This window comes from Pleurodeles waltl, chromosome 4_1 (assembly GCF_031143425.1).
Source record: "Pleurodeles waltl isolate 20211129_DDA chromosome 4_1, aPleWal1.hap1.20221129, whole genome shotgun sequence".
Classification (NCBI taxonomy): domain Eukaryota; kingdom Metazoa; phylum Chordata; class Amphibia; order Caudata; family Salamandridae; genus Pleurodeles; species Pleurodeles waltl.
The window spans coordinates 302,067,130-302,091,597 of NC_090442.1; the positions used below are offsets into that span (position 1 = coordinate 302,067,130).

Below are 24,468 nucleotides of genomic sequence, written 5' to 3' on the forward strand. Positions count from 1 at the left end.
CATCTGACCCTCAATGATGGTGATTAACCACCTGAGAGGGTGTTTCTGGAAACTGACTAAGAACATCCAGTGGGTATTGAGTGCAGTTACTAACATAGCTACTAACTTCTGGCTAGTTCAGTTAATCATCACAACAGCAATCAGACAAAGTAAATTCCAGGAGAAAATTTTTATTAAACTGATGATTCCTTTTCTACATTGTCAAATTTCTTTTTTTTTCAGGTCTCTGACTACATTCCTCCTTGCCCTTAGACAATGTCGGACTAATTCCCTTTTCAGATGCAGAAGAGAGCACTCACTCACTATAGGTATTTTAGGACGGGTTTGTAGGGCCCACCTAGAAATCCTTGTAGCATGGAGTTTGCCAAATGAAACCTTTGAACACTGTCTGAAAATTGAAAAGCAATTGCCAATCTGGCAGCTTTCCGCGCACCAATGAAGTGAGCGTGCAGGAGTGATGCCACCCTCATTCACTGAGACACAGTGTCTCACGAAGCTGAGCGAAGCAACTCCTGCAGATATTAAAGCGGCTCCTTGACTCACAGCTCTTGTAGGAACCGGTCCTGAAAATCGGTAAAGAACATTGAAGAAAGGGTTCCACTGTCGGAAGTGACCCTTCAGCAGAATACTTCGCTACCGGCCGCAGAAAACAAAGCTCTTTCCTTCTGCAGAGCATGAGCCCTCCTCGGACATTTCTCTGCATTAGAGCAAATATCTTGGAAGGAGATGGGAAAAGATCAATATGTCTAATAAGTTATTTAGGAGATATGTTCTGCAGGATGTGCTCGTACGGGACTACACCCTACGTGAAACTTGCTCTGCACTGTAAAGTATTGGAGTTTATACTATTTCTTTTTCACGTAATCATACTTAAAAAAAAGGCTAAATCACACGGACAGATCTGTGACTTAATAATAGTAACCACCGATGTGCCACAGCACATATTTGAATGGCAGAGGAAGATCAGTTAAATTACCTTTCCACTGAAAGACAATCTACACACCTCGTCGTGCTTTCCATAAGTTAGGTTCTGCAAGAGCCTGCCTATGGACCCCTCTCTATATCTAAACAGTGAAAGAAGGAGGAAAATCATTTCCATATGAGGCTTCTCTATTATGGAACGCGCTTCCAATCCAGCTATGTCTCGCTGTTGACTATTTAGTACTGAAGAAATTGCTGAAACCCTATCTCTTTGTTTCATTAACTCTACATCATAAAAGCTGTAGTATGCGACTCCTTTTCGTTAATGATCTGTTTATAGACTCTATAAAGTAAAGAAATAGGGGATTTTGCTGCAAGGACTGCTTACTTAGAGGTTCCTTATTGAGGGTCAGGATGAAGGAGACGTTGTTTTTAATAGACATAGTACATTCACAAGCACAGTCTGTTGTTTCTTTCAGTTATAGGGATGGTCACAAACTTTTTAAGTCATGTAAAGTGAAGAAAGCCCTTATGCTGTGAACAAGGTTCCTTGCGAATCGAAACATGTTGGCGTAACTTTGTATCCTGAATAAAGAAAGTGAATCCAAGTGTATGTGGTTTTGTCTGTGATATAATTTTACTTACAGGCAATTTACAGTTGCCTACTTTCAGGTTTTAACAGTGGGGCACATACAGTTAGCACCCCCTCTGACATTTCCTTGTGCGCTCTCTGCAAGTTAGTAGTTGAAAAGTCTGTCCTACATTTTCTGTTTTATGATTTTAAGAAGCACATACATGTTAGTCAGATATTTGGTAGAAAGTGTGCAATGAAAGAAAGCCATTTATTGAGGGGTTGCTGCATAGAAGATGTTTCAAGAATTGAGCGCTCTGCAGGGTGGTAAAAGGGGGCCCTGTGCTCCTTAGCTGGGTAATGGTGCCACTGCACACGCTGAACCGACGACAGTTATGGCCCTGTGCACAGATTGTAATCGGTTCCAGAATGAATTGATGCCTTTGTGACAAGTGGATAATGCTTTGAACCTTATCTGCTTTCGTGGATAACCAGTGTAGGCAGAGTAATTGCCGAGAAACAGGGGCACTTTGCAAAAGTATTCTGTATTTTCCTAAGTATGTATTTTGGCAGGGAGTTATACAGTAAGTTACAGTTATCAAGTCAGGGTCCTGTGATGGGGCAAACCACCACTAAATCTCTGGTCAAATGGCAATAAAGGAACTATTTTTTTTTAAATATTCTAAGGGGTAGGAAACACAATGAAGATCGTTGCACAATCTTAGCAGAACCATCAAGTTTGCTGCCAATTTAGTCCCGAGTTTCATACAGAGTATATGGGTTTAGGGCACCCTCCTAAGTAGGGTGGCTACCAGGAAAGGGTCCACAAAGAAGGTGAATCTTCTAAAATCATAATTCATAATTTGTGATTATCTTTTTCTAAAGGGGCTATCTTGAAATTTAAAATCCCAGTTAGTATTGCATTTCCATTACAAGTGGTCTTGTAGTCCAAGTGGCCACAAGCTATGAAGATTTGCTTATGGGATGGTGAAAGGGGCAGGTGGCCTGGTCTGATGAGATGTCTTGGTGCACCTACTACATACAACTTGTTTGTGATTTTGAAAGGTGAGGACGAGATGGCCAATGAGCTCATGAATGGATTAAACATAAATGTTTAAAAAATCATTTTACACATACAATGATTTATCGATCTGTCAACATTTGCATCTAAGGTTAGTAGTGAAGGATGGACAACTGCATGCTAACTCCTACCGTAAGAAACTTGCAGGAAATGGTCTCCTGCATGCTAGCAGAAATTGTATTTATTTTACATGTTTGAGTGTTTTTATTGCACAAAATGCAATGGTCTAGAAACCCATTTTCACCGGGAAGCATGAAAACAGGAAAATATTTCATGGCTCCCCGTGAAATACAAATTCCATCAAGATAATGACAGCACCCAAACCAATATGCAGAGCTTTATCAGCCATGTCAGAGGTATGGGACTATTCTTCACAGACAACCAAATTCCCCAGCATAGTTATCTAAATTATGCAATAACAAATGCAAAATATGTGGCACATTCTCTAGTGGTAGTTTCATCCATCTGAGCTAGAAAACCATCTCCATTTTTTGTGAAATCCACAAATTATGTGGCAAATGCAGTAAATACATAATTATGTGATAAACTCCACAGCCTTAGAATCACAAACCCACTAACTAGTCCGTCCATGTATTTTCGACAATTCATTCATGAGAGGTAAAAAAAAACACACAAAAAAACATTGTTATTCCAAAAGTACCCCTTTTAGCCTCACTCCAAAAAAACGGATTTTCTTCAGGCTAAATCTCCTAAACAAACGTATAGTAAGAAAAAATATATAACAGTAAGTTGTGCAATACAGTCCTATATTGCCATGTTGGGACTCTGGTGCCATTTAAAAAAACACTCAGCTTTTGTCCTCCGGGTTTATAATTTCACCAGAACCTCTTGATGGCAATAGTGAATCCTGTTACACACTTACTCGTCAAGTATCCTGTCGTGAACTATGCTGTCACTAGAGCCGCTCAATGGCAATACTAGATCATATTACACAGTTAACTGTTATGTATACAGGTCACATTAACTGTACAATATGATTTTGAAACCCCTACATTTTCACCCAAACATGTGTGCGTGTATATATATATATTTATATATATATAAATATAAAATAACTTCGAAAAACAAAGGTTACAGGAATGCTATAGTTAGGTTCAGATTTTACATGCACAAAGCCACAGAAATTCAGCTTTTACAGTTAGAGTTAATTCAAGTAAATATAACTTGTGCCCTAAGGTAACTGTAGCTCGAGTCGCCAGCATGCACAGTTTTCTCATCAGTAATTTTACTGCAAATGTTACAATGATATTATCAATGATGTCAAAGAAGATGTCATGAGTGATGTAGTAACAGGAGTATTAGCAGTGCATGGCGATGGCGCGAGTTATAGTTACCTTAGTGCAGGAGTTATAGTTACTTGAAATAACTCTTAACTGCAACAGCTGAATTTCTATGGTTTTGTGTGTGTAAAACCTGAACCTAACTATAACTTCCTGTAACCTGTGTGGCCGTTGGTTTGCCCTTTGCGCATGCCCTGAATGGTTAGCTTGCTGCCCCATCCATCTCCTCCCTACCCTCTGTTGTCTGAGTCCATGCACCATCCCTCTCCCTTCTGCCCTGCATGGCCCGATGTGCTGTCACTGCTCCTTCCCTCTTGTCCTTCATGCTCTGTTATGCTGCAACTGCCCCTCTTGTCTGACTGGTATGGTCAGCTTGCCTCTTTCCCCTCTACTCTCTGTTGTTCATGTGCATGGCCTCATCCCCTCACTATTGCTTTCCATGGTCCGTTGTGCTGCACTGCCATCCCACTTGCCCTTAGTGGTATATTGTGCTGGTGCCCCTTACCATCTCTCTCCTGCCCTTTGTTCTCCAAGTCCATGTCCCTGCCCCATTCCTCCGGCACTCTGTTAGCCAATATACAATAGTTGCCAACATTCTGAACTTGGTAAGAGGGAGATTTTGAAAGAAAACCCTGGGGAATTGATTTTCCCCATTGACTTATATTGAAAAAGAGGAAATTTTGGGCTGGAGGCAGATAAAATAAAGCCCTTTTGGGCTTAAAAACATCAGGTGTCTCCTGCCTGAATTGGGTCTGTTGGCATGTATGGTTGTACTGCCACTGCCTCTTCCTTCTGCCCTCCATGGCCTGTTATATTGCCACAGCCTCTCTTGTCTGTCCTGTGTGGTTGGTCTGTTGTCCTGCCCCCATTCACCTGCCCTCCATAGCCCGTTGTACTGCCATTACCCCTCCTGTCTACCCTGCATGTCCAACTTGTTGCCTCTGCACCCTCCTCCCTGCCCTCAATTATCTGAGTCCGTATCACTGACCTCTGCCTCCCCACAGTATTTTAATGACCAGCTAGATTGCTAACATTCTATATATATTACAAAAGTGTGGCACGCCTGATGTCATCTTAATGTGTCCTTGTGTAATGTAACTGATACTCATGTAAAGCACTCTAATACCTTCGGGTCAAGTCTGCGCTATGTAAAACTGCACAAAAACTAAAACATTTTACATTTTGCACACTTCTATCGTTGGGCTATGCTTGGGCTACATTTGGGTTCTTTTTTCTCCGGTGGCCATCTTGGGAGACATATTTGTCATGAAGCTCCGTAATTTCCTTATTTACTGCAGTATCCTCAGTAGGAAATACTTTCAGTTTTCCACTTTGATTCCATCAATATGGCGTTCAGATGTGCCACATTTTTGGCATAAATTCAGAATGTTAACACTCTAGTTGATCATTAGAACACCGTAAGGCGCTGATCACCAGGGCGTTAACTGGCTGTCTGCTGCTGGTGTTGGAAGTGTATGTTTCAGTACGCACATCAGAATGTTTTAATTAAAAAGACATGAATAATATTTGAGAACTCACTTAAAACATCCACATTTTTCTTTCTACAGCACTAACCATAATTTCTAAGACAAAATGAACCCCCTTGTTTTGTTTCTTTCTAAATTAAATGCTTTAAGTTTTACCATTTGATAAAAGATGGCTTCGGGTATGGCACACTTTTGTCATAAGTAAGACGGTTAACTCTCTAGTTGTTTTTTTAGAACACTCTGGAAGGCTGCAGTAGACCACACTGGAATCATCTGACAGGCTGCTCCTGTTGGAAGTACATGTTTTACTGAGAATGCCTGACTTTATTCTCATACGGCTGAGAAAGATGGTGTGAATTTACAGAAAGTATGCTCTCATTTTAGCTTCTGGAACACCTTCCATCATCTCTATGGGAAAATCATGAGAAAACATGATTCATGAAATACCAGCGGACGGCTTTTCACAGGGTAAAATCACCTTAGAACACATCATGATTCCTAAAATGAATATGGTACCATCAACAAATGATTTATATTGTAATTAAAATCTGTTATCACCCTCTTTACATATTCTCCTTTCTGTGACAAGCAAAACCTGTCATTCACTACAATGCATTTCAGAGGGGTTCTAATATGTATATTGGTTCCAAGTTGGCTGCCAAAATTTCCTGGTTGGAGTTCTTGCAGCCAATCAGATCTCACCATGAGATGTGTGCTTAGGCTCTGCCCAGATATACAATTTTTTTTTTTTTTTTTTAAATAGCTCAAAAGCTACTGAACAGATTAACACCAAATAGCAAACAAACATGCTTTCTGGACCAAAAGCTATCTTTCTGGCAAATTTCATGTAATTCCATCCAACAGTTCAGTCTGTAGTTGTGTTTAAAATCTCTATGGGAATTAAAATGGGAAAAACACTTTTTTGACCCCCATTTTTCCCCAACCACACTTCACGGATCACCCCAAAACTTTACATGTACAGCAAGACCCTTAGGCATAGTTGTTTTTTGAAAATGTCAAAGATTCTTAAAATGGTGCCAAAAATACAGCAAAGTCAAAAAATGTTTTTTTATATGCGAACTAAGTCTTAACTATACTAATATATGTGGAATGCTATAACTATTCCTTGTGAGGTCATCAAAGGGCACTGATGCTCTCATATATATGCGTGTATGTGTATCAAGGTTATCACAATTAGTATAATATTACCAGGTAATGGCATCACAAGAAGTGGGAGTGCCAATGACCTTTCATTACCTCACAATGAATAGTCATAACATTCCACATCAATGACATCACGAACAACTAGTATAATATTGAATGGTTTGCCTTAAGCATACCAGTGCACTTCTGTGACATCTTAAGGAGTCATGATGCTAATTATGTCACAATCAGTTAGTACAATAGTCTGTAATAATGACCACACCAACAGTAGGCGTAGAATTCTATTTAAATGAAATTATAAGCCTAAAATACACTCTGGTCCAAAAATAACCTCACCAGGGACTGACCTAGCAATCCATGTCCGTAGCATCACAAGCAATTAGTGTAATTGCATAGCGATGACATCACAAGCAGTAGGAGTACCAGTGCCTCTCTCTGACCTCACAAGGATAGCGGTCCATATCAATGATGTCACAAGCAGCTAGTATAACATTGCATGCTGATGATCCCTGGGTACCAATGCGCGTCAATGACGTCATACAGAGTAAGAACATCATTCTGTGCCAAAGATAACACAAGCAACACCATTGCACGATGATAACACAAGAATTTAGTACAACATTTCTCAAAGGCATTGCGACTCAAGAGCAGTCACTGGAATGCAGTGCTTAATTTGTGAATAAAAACGTGCCGGTGCCCAAAGCTCTCTTGTGGAACATGCGGCTGCTGCAATTAAATGTGCAAACACATAGCATCAAGGCAGCCTAATTCTTCTCGGGCCTCTTTAATTCATTCATAGCCACTCCCTGCCTCTTCAGCTCACTCTTGCAGCCTTCTGCTCTCTCCCTTTGAACGCTTTTTCGTTTTCCTCTTCCTCCGCCTTTCCCTTATGTGTCTTTTGCTCGCAGTAAATGCCTGATGCAGAAAACTAAGCGCCGGCCCCCAAAAATAAGTATCGGTTCTCCGCACCGGAAACAACAAGCACAATTTAAGCATGATGGAATGTAAACAAACCTACCGGCAGCGTCATTTTAAGAAAGACTGTGGTGCTCTAAAAGCGTTTCGCTATCCCAGATGTTTGGGGAAACATCCTTGTGGGGCGAACTTCACGTTAAGCCCAATCAGGAAACATGCTGCAAGTTTGCAGCTCATTTATTTCACCATGTGTAAATGAGGCAGAGACAAGCACCTTGAAGGTTTGCGGCTTGAAAATACGGATGGCAGCTGGCTCCATTTCAGGTCAGTGATTTGCAAATTGTACGGCGTACCGTTTTGCTGAAAAGCTTTCAGATGAATCCATACAAATTCCCCGCGTTGCCTCGAGCTAATGAGTCCGTGTCACATGTAGTTTTTCAGACATCAGTGAGTCCTAAATGGTGCTTATAGGCAATGGCTTCACATCGATAGAAAGTCAATGAAAACAAAACTGATTTATTTGCAGTCTAGGAGTTGTTTTTGTAGGCTAATTTAGAAGCACAAATTGAGCCAGTCAATCCCTAAATGAAGACCTCAAATAATAATAAAAAAAACGGATAATCAAAAGAAGAAGAAAGTAGCAGAAACAAACCATTGAAATACTAAGAAAGCACCGGGCGCTTGCATGCCCCAAGCCCGAGCTGCGGTATTCACTGAAACTAAAATCGATGCAAATATCACTGGAAACTGAACGAGCACAGCTGTGGCCAAGATCCTCTCTTTAAGGCGGAATGCCTGCAATAAAACCTTATATTAAGAGCTCAGTAGGAGAATTAACAGTCGAGTGGTTGCATAAATCAGCCCTTTCCACGCTTAAACGGCAATGAAGCTCCCCGAAATTAAGTGTTTAATTAAAGTATTAAACGCAGAATTATTTTTCCTGTAAATAGCAATATGCAGTGAGCATTTAGAACAAACATCGGACTTATCCTACTCATGTTATGAATGCATCTTTGTATATAGCAAAGCAAAGCAGAATTGTATTGCCATCAACTTGCAATTGGGCGGTTTTTTACAGCTTAGCTATAGGAGATGCTTAGAGGCCGCTGGAGGCCCGTCTGGTTTTTGGTCACACAAGTACCAAGTCTCCTGTATTATAGAGCACTGGAACATGACCATTATCCTGTCAAGGTGACGAATTACTTTCAGGAAATCCATTAGCTAGGTTTAAAAAAGACTAATAGGGCTTATAGTCAAAGAACTAGTGAATCGCAAACTAGCTTTCAACCGCTACAATGGTGCTTTAATATGTACAAAGGCAAACATTTAAAAGATTGGTTAAAATTGAATCAGATGCGGCTCCTATGCTAGGGCGGAGGAGCATCCCCCACTCCCCCCCTACTGTCAGCAGCTGCAAACCTTTTACTACAAAGCAATAATAAACTGTGTTTATTTTTGTTTTATAGTAAAAGGGACAGGGCCAGAGGCTGTGACGACCACTGAGGGAAGCACACTCTGCACTCCCCTCAATGCGCATGTATGTTTGGCCGGCCGTCTCGGAGATTATTATTTTGGGCTCCCCCCAACCTAGCGTGGGGATCCAGAGATGACAGAAAGAGGGTGTGTGTTGAATGGTTTGGTGGTGGTCCCACTGTCGTCAGACCACTACAGGCTGAGTTATGGGCAAAAATGTTCTTCGGAAAAACACCCAGCAAAGCATTATAGGGCAAGTTTCTGAGTGCAGCAAATTTTGTATTATCTTAACTGTAACACTCAGAACAGGCCTTAGAGGACACCATAATAAAAACAGCATTTGTAAGAAACATGGTCATGTAACCATGTAGTTAGCCCCTAGAGGGCATTAAGACATTAAAACAAAATGGCAGAAAGTAATGCAGTGTATCCATATATATAACCCCTAGAGGTCATAGTGCCATACACATTTTCAGGCCTAGCAGGCCTAGTGCAATACTATTACACACAAAGCCCTTAAAACACAAACTACTCCAAGCTGTAAAATAAAAGTTCCAGCCATGGAAAGAGGTTAAAAAGACAATAAATGGTGGGAGAGGTTACTATTTTGGAGTCCCCCCAACCTAGTGCAGGGACCCAGAGATGACAGAAAGAGCGCTTGTGCTGAACGGTTTTGGTGGTGGTCCCATTGTCATAGGACCACCACAGGATGAGTTATGGGCAAAAATGTTTTAAAAAAGAAATGCCCCACAAAGCATTATGGGGCGAGTTTCCAGAGAGCAGTGAATATTGTTGTGTGGGCTCTTCTGCTGTGCCGGGAGAGCTGCTTTGAGGATTTCTACGTTTTTTTTCTGTTTTAAATGCTCCCGTTTGTATATTTTTCAACTGCTAAATTTGTAAGTAAGTGGAACTCTTGTAAAGCGCTCCTCAGATTGAGGTCAACTTATAAGAAACTTCACATAGTCATGTAAAGCGTTATTCCAATTCAGTATGCGCTATATGAAACTTCACGTCTTCATGCAAAACGCTCCTCCAATCGAGTTTGCGCTATATGAACTATTAAAAAAAAAGTTAAATAAATAAAAAAGAACCCCCCTCCAGCTTGTAGCCTTTTTGCGCAGACACCACAAAGAAACAGAGGCATGCCCAGAACAAGGAAGAGGAAGAAACAACATACGGCCATACAGCTCGAAGGGACGAGGGAAAAGGAAAAAAGTAGTGCGCCACACTAAGGTATATGGCCCATCGTGCAATAATCCATGTAACAGGGTCAGTCTCCAAGGTGGTATCAAAGCAGCCTCGAGGTGGGGCAAACAAAGCATTTACGTATGAAATCAAATTAATTTTTAAAGGCAGGCCAAAGAACGTATGAAAGTGATGGGCGTGAGATAGGAGTGGGGGCAAGCCCACAGATGTAGATTACAAAATGTCGAGAGACGACGCTTGCGCCCTGCCTAGGCTCGACCTAAAAAGGGCTCAGAATGCTTCAGTTTCTTTAACAAAGCCTGTGTGGTATGCTGTGGTAAAGCGAAGGCATATTTTACCTACAGTGCAGAAGATATGAAGGAGGAAAGATGTTTTATAGTGTCAGAGCAAGACTCTGTGAAAAATAGGAAGACATGTATACAAAATACAGTAGTGTTATGCTAGACCTAATAGATGGACTGCATTTATTACATCAAAGAGACTCACATAGAATCCAGACAATTGCAACTAATATGCAGGTCTTGTGGTGTTCACATCTCAATCAGAGAGCTATTAGAATACTGTGGCAAAGGCAGGAGGAATTTTTCAGAGTGCATGCTCTAGGATATTTCACTAATTTATTGAAGCAGTATTGTTTAAGATTAGTACTTATACCGTATTTCCAGGGGAGCCTCAGGACACAAAGGTTGTTTTTGTTTCATATTTCACAGTTTCTCCAGGTATTTTGCTGTACTGGTGGTATGCACATCACATTTTGTCTAACATCTAAAACACAATTCCTCTACAGAAACGGGAAAATAACCACTCCACCACTTAAGTATACATGTAGTCTTTAATATAAGTAAGTGTCCTAAAATATCTTGTTGCCTGCTATTAAGGCAGCACCCATGATTCTTATATATTTTATATGATTCTTATAGGTTCATCCACTGTGATCTACAGTCATCTGTCAACAGGACTGCTTGGCGATGGATTTCTCTTGAGTATGTAATATATCTATATTTCTGTTATTGAATTTTGCATGCTGATTTACATGCATTTTTGGGTGAATGTGCACATGCAATTCGACAGTGGATAATGAAACATACATATATTCATACTCAAAGGAAAGAAGATCTAATATGATGAGTATATACCACTCCCTCATCAACCAAACCAAGGTCAAGATGCAAACAGAGTAACTGAAGGAAGGACACTCCGAAAACAAATCGCCAACAACTAATTTTAGGGTAAGTATTTTAATGTTCAATGCTCTCATTTTTACCTTCATCAAAGTAAATGTTATAAATTGTAAATTATATTTTTTTTCAGTTCAATCCTTTATACAAGATATATGACAGAACTCTGTGAAACAATATATATTTTTAAATAATATCAAAATGCAAAAATAGGGGCAAAAAGTTGTTTGAAATACGTTTTCAGAATAAACACAAATATAGAAAGGAACAAGTGTTAAGATTACTGCTTTCCTCTTTTTCTACTTTTCATTGCAATAACTCTTTGGCTGGATGTAGGAGTAAAAGTGCTCTGCTCATATGAGATTTGCCTTGTGCTACACCTTAAGCTAGCCTGCTCTTACACAAACTGCTGTTCTTGACGCCTCTTCACTCTCTTCCACATCACCTCCCTCTACCCTTCCAGCATGTGTAGTTTCTAACTCTTCCAAACATTTATAATTTCTTCAGTCTTTTGGCAACATTGCTGCTGAAATGGCCACGCTCAATCTTTCAATCTTTAGATTAACAGATCTATGAGACAGATTTGTCGCTGCAGCAAGGCGACCATCAGATCTTCCAAATCCTTGCAATCCACTGCTTAAATGTCTGACAACGTTGTACGCCAACTCTACCCATATTCATTAATCCACATAGCATGGGTGTTTCCTTTGTTAAGGGACTGATTTCCATACACATTGCCTCATTTGAATCACAAATGTGATGAAAAACAGATATTGTGAGTTCCTCTAGTCCACTCATTCTTTGGCTTAAAGTATGTATTACACTTAGCTGTTTTTTTTCTGTACCTGCAACATAAATGTTTCTATATTTTAAAACTGTTGAGCAGATTGTAATTCAGCTTGCAAATTCCATGACACATTTGAACTAGGCCTTCTGTCCTCTCCATGTATTTGAAGCAATCTACTTCTCATAATATGCCTGCTTAAAGAGGTAGTTATTTAAGTGTAGGTCTAAAACTATGTGCAGGTCATTGTATTTCAGTCATCAGTATAAAGGTTATTCTTTTTCTAAACTGGAGGTTAAAAGCTGAGCATCAGATATTTTTCCTATTTCAGTATCAGCTGTAGGCTCACCTTCTTCTTCACATCATTCTAGTTACACAGTGATTTCTTTAGAAATATACTTAATATAATTTATTTATAAAAATTGTTGTACATTGTAGTACTTTTGTCCTAAAACTACACAACCCAGGATGCATTGCAGTTTACCAACTCATCATTAAAATTGAATAAGTTATTTTAAATATCTTGGAAAACAAATATAGCTGTATAGTAATAATGCAATTAAGAAAACAATCTATATTTAAACTTATAACTTTAGAAATGCATTGTGAGGGCTGTAGTTTTTATAACTATGTATTCCACTTCCAAACATGATTTGTCCACAACATATATACACATTTGTTTGGTTTTGTATATATGTTAGAACATTTAGACTGTGGCGATAATTTTGTTTTCTAGTTATAAAGATGATCAAAACAGAACTTGATCAATTGTCTTGAATCATTGTTATCTTTTTATTCCAATATTAATGAAGTTTTATGTACACCCCAATTACATTTAAAACCTAAATAAAAACAAGCCTGAGTCACAAACATGCTTGTGGGTTGTTGTGAGTCAAAAGACCTCTGTGAATTAATAATATACATTATAATGTATTTATTTATAGCAGTAACTATCAACGTTTGGGTTTAAAGTGTAAATTCATAGAACAAAATTCCTACTCTCAGGAGGAACTACAAAATAATGTTCTGGGATTCTGAGGTTGGGGGGGGTGATATTGATGCTTGATATTGGCAGTAAGCAAATTTCCTTCTTCAGGCCCCTCTCTCCTTAATCAGCAATTGTCATGTCCATTTGCTTTGCCGTCCTGCGATGCTGAGTACAAACAGTTTATAGGTGCGCCGGAGCGGTGCTTTCATTAGGCACTTGCCTAGGACTTTAGGAACTGGGAGACCATGCTTTTCTTTCTGATATAATCTTTCTGTTTTAACACTAGTGACCAAACAGCTAGCCTCTGGGGAAAACAAAGTGATTTGTTTCGTATTTGCTCATTCTCAGAGTCCGGAGTGTAGAGTATGGAGAGTACAACACTCCTGCTAATATTACACTAAACCATTCACCATCTCACATCAATGTTTTATTTCATCAAGGAGATAGGGAGTGGGATACCTAACCTTAATCTGGCAAAACCCCAAACTCAGAACAATGAAAGATGTGTCCCAAAAGCAAATTTCAAGTTTGCAGAAAGGATGCACTACACCTAGTCCAAGGACACAGACATGCTCATGAGTATACAGAAGTGAAATTGTTTTACAGGAAGGTACTGCCATATAATTCAAGAATGCAGCACTTCATAGGACAGTGCTACGCCAACTAAAGAGAGTCAACCCAACAGTTACCTTCACTGAGTCTGCATATACACAATGAAAAAACATTCCTTACAGTGTGACAGGGTATCACAAGCCAAAGGTGTATGATGCAAAGAACTGTTAGAAATGTAATTGTCTTGTGGGCAATTCACTATTGCAGAAGTGGACAATCGATGGCGTGGGTTATGGGGCTACTTACTCACAGGTTGGTGCTTCGGGTAGGGAGAAGCCCTTGGTAAGTGTTAATCACACATCAGATCGAGCTTGTGATATGACCGGCTCAGATCTGCACCTGCCACAGCCCCTAAACAAGGTCGATGCACAGTTCTGTCAGCAAGTTCCTCGATCTCTACATGCCTGGGTCTGTCTTTGCTTTATTCACCTAACCTCTGTTCCTCGTCTGTAACAATGGAAGCCGGTGTGCACTGGTGAGAGTTCTAGGCTGAATCTGAGGCTTCCACGTGAAAATTATAATTCATTAGTCCAAAGCAGCTACCTGGAATATGCCACAAATCTGAGTAAAGGGCCTTCCTATTCGCAGTAGTTGCAGGAGCCATGCTGCTGAGGCAATTGTGCATATCCTTGATAAGATGCAGTGTGCATAAAAATGTTTTATTCACAGTACACATTCAAAGCTATATAACTGCGGTGCCTCATTAATGTCTATTAAGTTATAGGTAATTTTCAGTTTTGATAGGGCTAATGTGTCATGTTAAATAATTTGTAATTTGACTATTCAGATAAAGAAATCTAAGAATAATGAAAGGTTTTTAATGAACACAAATGGGAAGTGCAAGGTAATCCTTATGAAGAAAGTATCTGAATAGGAAGCCCTACTCATTGAAACAATTACATGCTTGAAGCACCCAATAATCAAATATATTTTTTAAAGTGAAATAAAAATGCTTTATGTAATGCGTGTATTAAACATAGCCTTGGTAATCTGTCTGGTCCAAATTCCATTTGTTTGCTCACTGACCCTGTACAGACCCATATGCAAATCAGTCGTTGCCTCACCTCAATAAGAAAGGTCAAACAATATAAGCTGGTCAAGTCCCTTGGAAATGGGAACTCAAACAGCCCTACATCTGTTTTGGCCTACAGGTGGCGCTAGAGTCCTCTGGCACTGTCAGCACTGGACTAATGCACCCTTCACACTTAAAAAACACAGAAATGAAGGTTAGCATGCTTGAATTAACCCCGGCCATTAGTGACTACTCTTTACCCAATGTAAACCTGTATCCATCGAGGAACTGCCCACCACATAACACATTATAAAATTGCAAATGTGTGTGACCTTGCTTTCCATTCATAGAATTATTACCTTCATGTAAGAAAATAATATGATCAAGCAGGAGGTTGCTTTGGTTTGAAACAATTCTTCCTATATTCTCATTTACTACTAAGGCCCGGATTCCGAGCACCCCAGAGGGGTAGGTGGTATTTATTACACCCAATATTTTCCCCGTACTTAACATATGCACCTTGCCTCATCCTTCAACCCAAACACACACCCTCCAAATAGCCCCCCCCCTTCTGGCTTGTGTGTCCCCTACAAAATGTAGGGAAAAGTAAAAAGGTTGTACCAGGGGTTGGCCATGTGGCGAACCGGACTTACTTCAGCTCTGAGATGAAGAAATGTGTACGTCCCTCCCTAAAGCTCTCCCTAACCCCCTCCTTACTCATCCCAGATTCCCTCTCCTTCAGTCATAGGTATTCGCCACCTACTCCCCTCCGTCCAGCCCATATTTACTACTAACATGTATACTTACGTGCACAGAGACTTCGTAGTCGGAGGGTAGATCTCTGTCCAGCAAGATAGGATAGGAGGAGGCAGAACCTCCACATGGAAGTTTGGGAACAACATTTGTAGTACCTTTTGTAGTAATAGTGTAGCACTACCAAACACACTACAAAGTACCGTTGGTGAATAAGCCACATCACGTGGTGAGTAAGCGTGTGTGTGATTGACACTCGGATATAGTAAAGCATTATCCTTTGAGGCCTCAAGTATGCTTGGGAGACCGTCCACCCCAGAGCATCTGAAGCACTTCCCAACATAAAAGACTGCTTTCTTTTAAAGATTGAATACAGGGACCTTTACTTTACTGTAATTGAAAATGATTTGCAGACTCGGAGTTGGAATAATAAATTAACCCGTCATGGAATTAAACCGTAGGTCTCCAGAAGGGTGTGTACACATGAGGCCAGGGTAGGTGGATGGGAAAGTATGCGCGTACGCGTGCGTGCTACATGAGACAAGTGACACTTCTTATTGTGTACTTGCAGTGAATTAAAAGGTGTCTGCGTTTTTTTTATTTTTTATAAATGTTTGATTCTCAATAGAGAACGAACATATATCGCCTTAGTTAAAAGTGGATTACTGCACGGAACATGTTGAAAGTTAAAAAGTAAAATTAATATGAAAAATGATGTTGAGTTAGAATTATTTAGTCATGAATTATGCAGTTACTAAATGTGTTTCTTCATTTCGCCCATGCGGTTGCTTCCCGCCTACTTAAACTTTACAAGTATTATTTCAAATGTCATTTGAAGTTCAGCTTTGAAGCTGGGACAAATTCCTTTGTTTTGAAGGCCACCAGAAAAACTACTAATGCTTAACAATGCAGACGATGTATGTCAATGAGACATGAAAGGGAATACTCGTTCAGAGGCAGAATAACTTTTATTACCCAACTCCTGTCTTCCTGTTGACACTCCTGTGATCTGAATGTTTGAGATCGCTGGAGCAGGAGCTCAAACCATTCTACCTAGGCCCAGCAGATATTCTACCTCAGAGAACTCCAGTCTTTTCTGCAATAGGAGCTACTTAGGTACAATAAAAATCATCCAGAGCTATTAAAATTATTAGTGTTCTAACAGTGACGTCAGACAAGAATACATTATCACTCGAATATCAGCTTTAAATATATTTCTCAAGTCCAACTATTTTAATCCAAATATCCTTTAATGAGTTTTGAAAATGCATAAATTTTCATTGCCAATGCAGGATTTTCAATTCTCTTATTGCTATATTAGTTCAATCAAGCATCACTTTTTAATTGGTAGGCTGGGCTGCACACAGGAGAGCTACTCACAGTTAGGTGGAGCGCTACCAGTAGCATGTTCTACATCATATGCATATGTACACTTTCCAGTCCATCACAGACATTGTCTCGCGGTACTGAAAAGAAACTATTTTTTTTTCTTTTAGGGTTCAGGGTAGGTTTGAAGGGTCCCTAATTCCAAAGAAAGTCCATTTTCTAAATACAGTTTTCACAAGTGACACACTGTGTACTTTGTCACCATAGTTTTGAGAGAGTCTTACTTTGAACACTTTACAGTGGTGTGCAGTACCTACAGCATTTTTTTGATTTACTAGTTTCACCCCAGAGTGAAACTTATTCTACTTCATTTGGAAAATAAGTTCAAACTCACTGAAGAAATGATGCCTGTGCTTTTTATTTCATTGAAAGAGAATCTTCATGAGAATTATGTAGATTTATTTTGGAGTGTTGATTGTGGATATCGGAAAAGTACAGATGGAGGATTGATCGCACAAATCTTCAGTCATCTGTCTTTGAGGCTACCCTTAAGTGATCATGGACATGGAAGTTGCTACCTCAAGAGGATCAAAAGGGAAGTACATCCTGCACACTGTCCCAGTCTTCACCTTTGTCTTCAGAATCTTTCTGGAGGGAATAGACGCAGTCTTTTCACCACAGCAGATCCCGGGGGAATGTACGTACCTGATGTTACACAAGCCCCATAAAATACCACCCATTCTGGGACCAGGGCAAGGCTTGCTGTACCTACTAGCATTGTTTCTGAACAGAGTAACTCGATCTCAAATTAAAAGACTGGAAATAGACAGCTGGTCTGCTGTCAGACTAAACATATGCAGGTATACCACCTCCCCAGTATAAGGGATATCTCCAATGAGACAGACCTATGGTGTTACCCAAAAGTAGAACTGTATGCTGCCTGTTTATCTATGCTTGGACAGAGCCTGATGCCCTGCTGATGCTCTGCGTGCATGTAGTGCTCCCGCTGTGGACCGTTCTGGCATGGAAGCAAGACAGAATGCTATGAGCCCCCTGTACATTCGCCAAATACAGGGTCAGGGATAGCTGAGCGTTATCTAAAATTTCAGGTGAGCTGAGTAGTAAATTCACTACCTCTAGGGCCAGATGATTGCTTTGCTTGTTCACCTTTGAGGTATCCATCTACTACATTTTTGGGGCTACCCAATAGCCCCCCTCCTTTGTGGCACGAATCCAAAGCCATTGGCACCCTCAGTCACCTGGTTGCTGGAGGGAGGCCACTAAGGTGAACTTCGAAATCCACTGACCATGCCTTGCAAGGCATAGAGCAGGTACGCGGCTGGTTGGTGCACTGACCAAATCCTGAACTTCTAAGCCATCGTGAGAGCCTTGTTTGAACTGTGGGTGTGCAAGCCAAACTTTCCCCAAGGTTCAAACAACCTTTCTGCCCACATCAATGGCAAGTCCTAAATACCTTGACACGGAGACACCAAGTGAGTGTCCCTAGCACTTTTTAGCCACAAGAAAGTACATTTCAAGGGACCCATAAACTCTAACTCCAATCCAGGAATTAAAGCAAGATTTGCAGCCCCATAACATTTTAACACGGATGTTCAGACATTTGTTTTACTGTATTAGAATCTTGTTTTCTATCCATATATGTTGCATCAATTACATGTTTAGTGTAACAAATGTAATATATTTTTGTAGTGGTTAGTATGATTTTTTTATAGTTCTCAATTTTACTCTACAAACACACACAATTAATAAAATTACAACTGGGCGTGAAATAATAATTGTAATTGTATTATGCTGTATCTGCTCTCAATCTTCACATCACCTGTAGTCTAGGCCCAGACTGCTCGACCAAGCTTTACCAGAAAGACAATGAGGTTTGGGATGCATCACACCACTAAAGCTGAAAGACATATCCTTGGAAGGGAGAGTTAACAACCCTTACTAGAAAACAGTGACATGTCTATGACCCAAGAAAAGCCAAATGGGTGCTGACTACTTCCCCTATGGATTATCTGTATGGGAGTAGACAGGACAGTTGGCAAATTAAAGGATAGTCGTAGCACTTTCTCATTTGACTTGGAGATGACAGGGAGGGATTCTTTCTTCAACTCCACAACATTCCTAGACAGTTGAATTCCAGACACTGTAGTAGGAAAAAAAAGTTTTGGCCCCGTCAGATAGGGGAGGGGCCATGAATCTGAAGAGAGGCTGCCTGGTGGCAGCTGGGTCTTGCCTTGACGAAACAGGGGATCCTGGGTAATTTTACAGTACGGCAAAGACTAAGTATTGTAAAAGGAGGCGGGGGAACTGCAAAAATAGTTATGATTGTGTGGAAGATTTTCTCCAGTCACTGGCAAGCACACACAAATTTGGCATTTCAACAACGTCCTCCTCAGAACACTCCTGGATCTTGGAAGACTCCAACTGAAGGGTGCCCTGCTGGAATAAAAACCCAGATTTCTTATTCTGCTGCAAGAAGAAGACTCAGACAGGCACTCCAGGAAGCATGAGGCCTTCTGGTGCCCAGTAACTGCTCTTGAAGGGTCAAGTGGTGGTCCTCCTGCTTTTAGGGGCACAATAAGCAGTACGATTCGACTCAACGGCCTCAGCTGACTAAAGAGAACTAGATCCTACAGAGGACCTGGACGGACAGAGACCTGGAGCTCAGAAGCCTACAGTGAAGAGCCAGAAGGGTTAGGTTTGACCAAAACACTTTTTCCCATAGGTTGGGCCTGATTGAGAGTATGGCAGACAGGTTACACTGTCACAATGTAAAGATTTCTCATCTGCCTAATTACAAGTTCCATAGCATATACTGCACTTGTAATAAGGGAGCCCTAATACAAGTGCCAAAGCATATAATGCATTTGAAATACAACAGACAGTATATCCGTCATGGAGTAACCTTCTGTCAAGCTTTAAATCAGGCCATTAGTCTACAGGTGAAACCTTAGACTGTTGCAACCCCCTTTGTCTATTTGATCTATGCTCCATCTGGCCAGCCTGAAATTATACATCCCTTTTCACAGCAAACTGTTGTTTTTCCATAACACTTAACTTTTTCTAGGCCCTTTTAACTTTAAAGCTTTAAAAATCCTAATCTACAGTTCCCCTCAGCCTATTTTGATGAACTGTGTGTCATTTTTCACATTAAACGTCTTTTCCTAAGTGGTTTAGAAATGTTATTATGTGTGTTCTTTACTTTAAAAGTGTTTATACTGCTTGAGCTTAGCAAATACTACTCTGGTGATTGCCTGCTTCTTGTTTAACAGATATCAGGTGTTGAGCAGCGAAACTTTCAGAAACATGTTTTGACCTAAACAGAGTGAGTTTATTGAGTTGACATGACTACCAAAATGAATAACCCTATTTCTGACACGTATCCACTGTCATCAGTAGTTTTGGGGTGTCCCCTGGTTGGGCTTTCTCAGAAGTCAACATATACTTTTGTATAATAGGATCTTGGCACCTGCCAGCTGACAGCTCTGACTGGCAGATGCTGCAACAAATGAGCATGCACTTTAGCCTGAGATATAGATTTTCCACAAGTCTTAGCTAGAGCATTCTTGTTTTTTAAAATAAGTTTAAATAATAAGATTAGAATACTGCAGATCTAAACAGAAAATACAAGTAGTCAAGTGTTCCTAATTTTATCAACGTGATAATATTTTTTTATTTGTACCCTACATACAACCTTCTACAATGACACCTTTACTTTTTATACATACAGGTACAGCTGTCTATTATTCGTGGATGTATTGCAAAACTGCATGAGGATTATTTTTCCAAAAAAAGAATGTGAGTCCCATATTCCTTATGGCCAACATTTTATAGATTTCAAAATTTATGGCAACGTTTAAAGCATAATACATCCCAGCTGAGTATACTGCATTCAATCAAAATGTATTCAGTTTAATAAAATGTGTATCTATTGAACAGTGCATAACATTCAATTTTACAAGAGACACAAATTCACACTTACATTCTGCGGTTGTCCAATGAAAAATCCTTGAGATCCGCACTAGAATACTGAAAAAGGGGAAGTAAAGTTAGTGATGTACAAAATAAAAAATAAAAACATACTTTATTACACCATCTTAATAACATGCATTCATAAATCGTACTACTGGAACCTAGTTCTGACTGGTCCTTTGAAAAGCTGGACCTCTTTGCAGAGATTTTATTATACCCTGAACTGGCAAAGTCAAACTCTTTTTGAGGTTACTTATATTGATCAATAGATTTCACTGATGTTTTCTCTTATTGACAAAAGTAGATCTTCTTTCTAAGCCAATTCTTGATATATATCTCCTTCCCCATGAGTGAAAGGTTGGTAATTTTTTCACTTTGACAAACACCTTTGCATTTAATGGAGTTCATTAAACTGTTCTCTAGGAATGGCAGATTACGTGTCCACTTGAAAACAGTTCTCCTCCCAATTCTCAGCTTTAAAAGGGGAAGTGTGCACTTATTAAACTCATGCATATCTAAGACATAGTGCTGTGAAGTTCCAAATGCTTATGCCAATATCTCTCCAAATGATAATCACTTAAGATGTAAAACAAAAGGGATGGGCAGCCCCACGAAGCCTCCACTTAAGACTGTTGAAAAAGAACCAGGTGAGACAAATAGAGATTATTATGTTGTAGTGGCAGGGACATCGAGTCCACAGTCCCACAGCATTCAGGCGAAGCATTGGCAAAGCCAACAGGTCTGCCCTAGTCTCTACATTAAAGGGCAGGATAATTTCACTCTGACCTCTAAGAATTAGTGATGGGTCCTTCAAGGCCCTTCTCATAGTTCAAAAGTTTACAAAAAAGGAGCATGCTGCAAGATCTACATAGCCCTTCAGGTGCAGGCGCCTGGATTTTGCTTTACATAGTTCATCATCTCCGTACTGAGACTGTGGACTATGGAAAGGGACTCAATGTGTCTGTAAATGGCATGCATGATCACGGTCAGAATGGAACAGAAAAAAGGGCCAGTCACCAATACAAAAGTGGCCCTCATTAGCTAATCCAGTAGCTAAAAAAGTGGCCCACATATGCAAATCATGGCAATTTTGAACTTGTAAAGACATGCTGTATTAATATTTTGCAAGGTATGGGAGACTGCACGCACGTATGCTTCCTGCAGTCAGTGTTTGAGGTGATGACAGGGAAATCAACAGTAAAAGCTGGCCCACCAGACAAAAACCCCAGACCACACACTGACCTTTCAGACCAACCATTCGTTTTAAACTATAAAAATGTTTTAAAATGATGGAAAAATAGGATTGCTGGGGGGGGAGGGTTGGGAATGGGTGGCAACAGAGGAGCAGGTGAGAAGCAATAGCAAATGGGTGGAGCAAGAAGGGGGAAAAGCAGCACATGGACAAGAGAATGAAGTCCAGAAAGAAGCACATAAGCGAGTGAGAGCAATACAAATAGTTTGGAATGAGTTGAGAAAGTCCACAGGTGAGAGAGAGCAGCACGTCATTTGGGGGAAGAGAAGCACAGGGAAGAGAAAGAACAACACAAGGGAGACAGCTGGGAAATACATGCACTTTCATGGAGTGCTTAGGCAAAAATAAAACATTATTTCCACGTGGAAAGACATAAATAAAGAGACTTTGCTCGAGGGCAGGGACAACCACGGGACGTAAAGGGCAAGTAATTGAATAGTAAAAAAACAATTGAAAGAGACAATTAATCCAGCCAGTGGTAAGCAATGGGTGGGCTTCAAGCCCTCTAGAAGTTCTTGCTGAGCTGAAAGTAGGTCTTTCTCAAACAGAGAGATGTAATGTCTGGTGGGTTGGACCTATAAACCGTAGTTGGGTAAAAAGATAAGATAGGAAAATTCTTTGCATATGACAGGGTATAGCCAAGGACGTAAAAACTAAGACAAGAAAAACAGATGATGCGGCGATGATGACACTGAATACGTTTGCATGTAGCCAGTAGGCCACAGGGTACATTCGAGGGGATTAATGCACCTTCAACTGAGACCTGATTACAACCCATACGTCCCAATTCAAAACACCTAGAGCAGAAGCTCAGTCTGTAGGCTATAGTTTCAATAGTGCACTTAGTGGGAGCTGTGCCACAGAGTAAAAGACAGAAACTTAAAAAAATAGGCGTATTTCTACTTGTACCATTGTCACACACATGACAACTCACACTCCTGAAGGCCCTGCTGTGGTGACTCATATAAAAGTGTCTCTCTCTTATACACACAGACTGAGGCTATACGCACCTCTCTAAGGTTCAAACCAATGTATAGAGCATGTACACGTTTTGTAGTACTTAAAACTCAAGACATACACTGTACAGTACTTTTTTTACCCTTAGCCTGGGTTCTGCTTTTAGTCCCGTTACACCACAACCTTCATTGCATGGGGCTGCAATTACTGATAAATATTTATGCAATAACATTATTAATCTGTGATGTTTGTTTTCCTGATCAGGATGCATTGAAAGACTTCCATATCCCCACCTTAAAATGAGCCAATAATGTGATGATGCAAGTATATTTGTGGTGGGTAAAAGGTCATTGGTGCTGTGCACATCTGTCGTTGCCCTGACTACCAGCTAGGCCTTCACAGGTGCAGTGGCTAGCATGAACATCAACAGTAGGTTATTTTGTTTTACATATTTGGAATGGGGCATTACAACAGGCTAATGAGTTGTGGCAGCTGGGGGTTTTTCAGAAAGCCAAAATACATAACCTTGCTCATGAGAGAGATCACTTTTTATTATTAAATTAGTGGCATAGAAATAGGATATGGCAGCTAATAAATCTATGGTTTCAAAAGCCTAAGAGAAAATAACTGAAAATGTGCAGGTTTAAATTGTGGTGGACGTTTGTGCCTACCATTCGTATTTTGCCACCACATTCAACAATGAAATTATTGTAAATTCATAAATGAGTGAATTATTAATAAACCTGAAATTATTATTTTTTGGTAGAAACAGTGGAAATAAAACATATTGTGAGTAGTAACTGAATATGAATTAAACACAATTACATTGAAATAAATGAATTTCAAAATAAATTATGTGTGTAGAAAAATTAATACACATTTAAAATTGCTTTGAAATACCACAAATAATGTTTGAAATTAAATAATTTGATTAGCATATTTGATTTAAAGTTTACAGTGTGTAATAGATTTTATTTAATGTATTAAATGTACTTATAAGCATTTAGGTGGAGGTCATTTGTTTATTCTGTCCCCTGTGACCTGAATTATTTTCCTAGGCTGTTAATGTAATGTTAAATGTCCTGTTGTATTGTAGGCAAGAGACATGTTTCAGATGCAATAATGTAACAATATTTATTATAGCTGTCAAATAAGGCGGGAAATCACAGTGTTGATGTGAAAGAATATTAGTTTAGTTTATTGTGAATCATGTGAAAAGAACTGAAAGTAGCAAATCATTAGAAAATGTAATATTTCAGCAGAACTGCATTACGTCATGAAGCAAACAATGCACTTTTGCTGAGAAGATTCCTAAAAGTATTAGAACTTGGTGGTGCCATCTACAATGATTGGATGCTGAAACTGACACCCAGAATGTGCCCACCTGGTGGACCAATGAATGAATTGTGCTTACGTTTAATTAGTGAGAAACTTTGGAACTGAATTCAGTCCTCTCCCTTGCATTGGTGCTGTTTAAAACTCTGTCAGAGTATGTCT

The 24,468-nt window shown here is 39.8% G+C and overlaps 1 protein-coding gene across 4 annotated transcripts in view; it reads right to left on the reverse strand.

Moving 5' to 3' along the window:
* The window catches only part of TSPAN9 (tetraspanin 9), a 796,698-nt gene that overhangs the window by 419,559 nt on the left and 352,671 nt on the right, over positions 1 to 24,468 (reverse strand). For all 4 annotated transcript variants that reach the window (XM_069228388.1, XM_069228389.1, XM_069228390.1 and 1 more), the window contains one exon: positions 20,773 to 20,819. The gene's annotated coding sequence lies outside the window, so the exon portion shown is untranslated. The remainder of the gene's footprint in view (positions 1 to 20,772; positions 20,820 to 24,468) is intronic.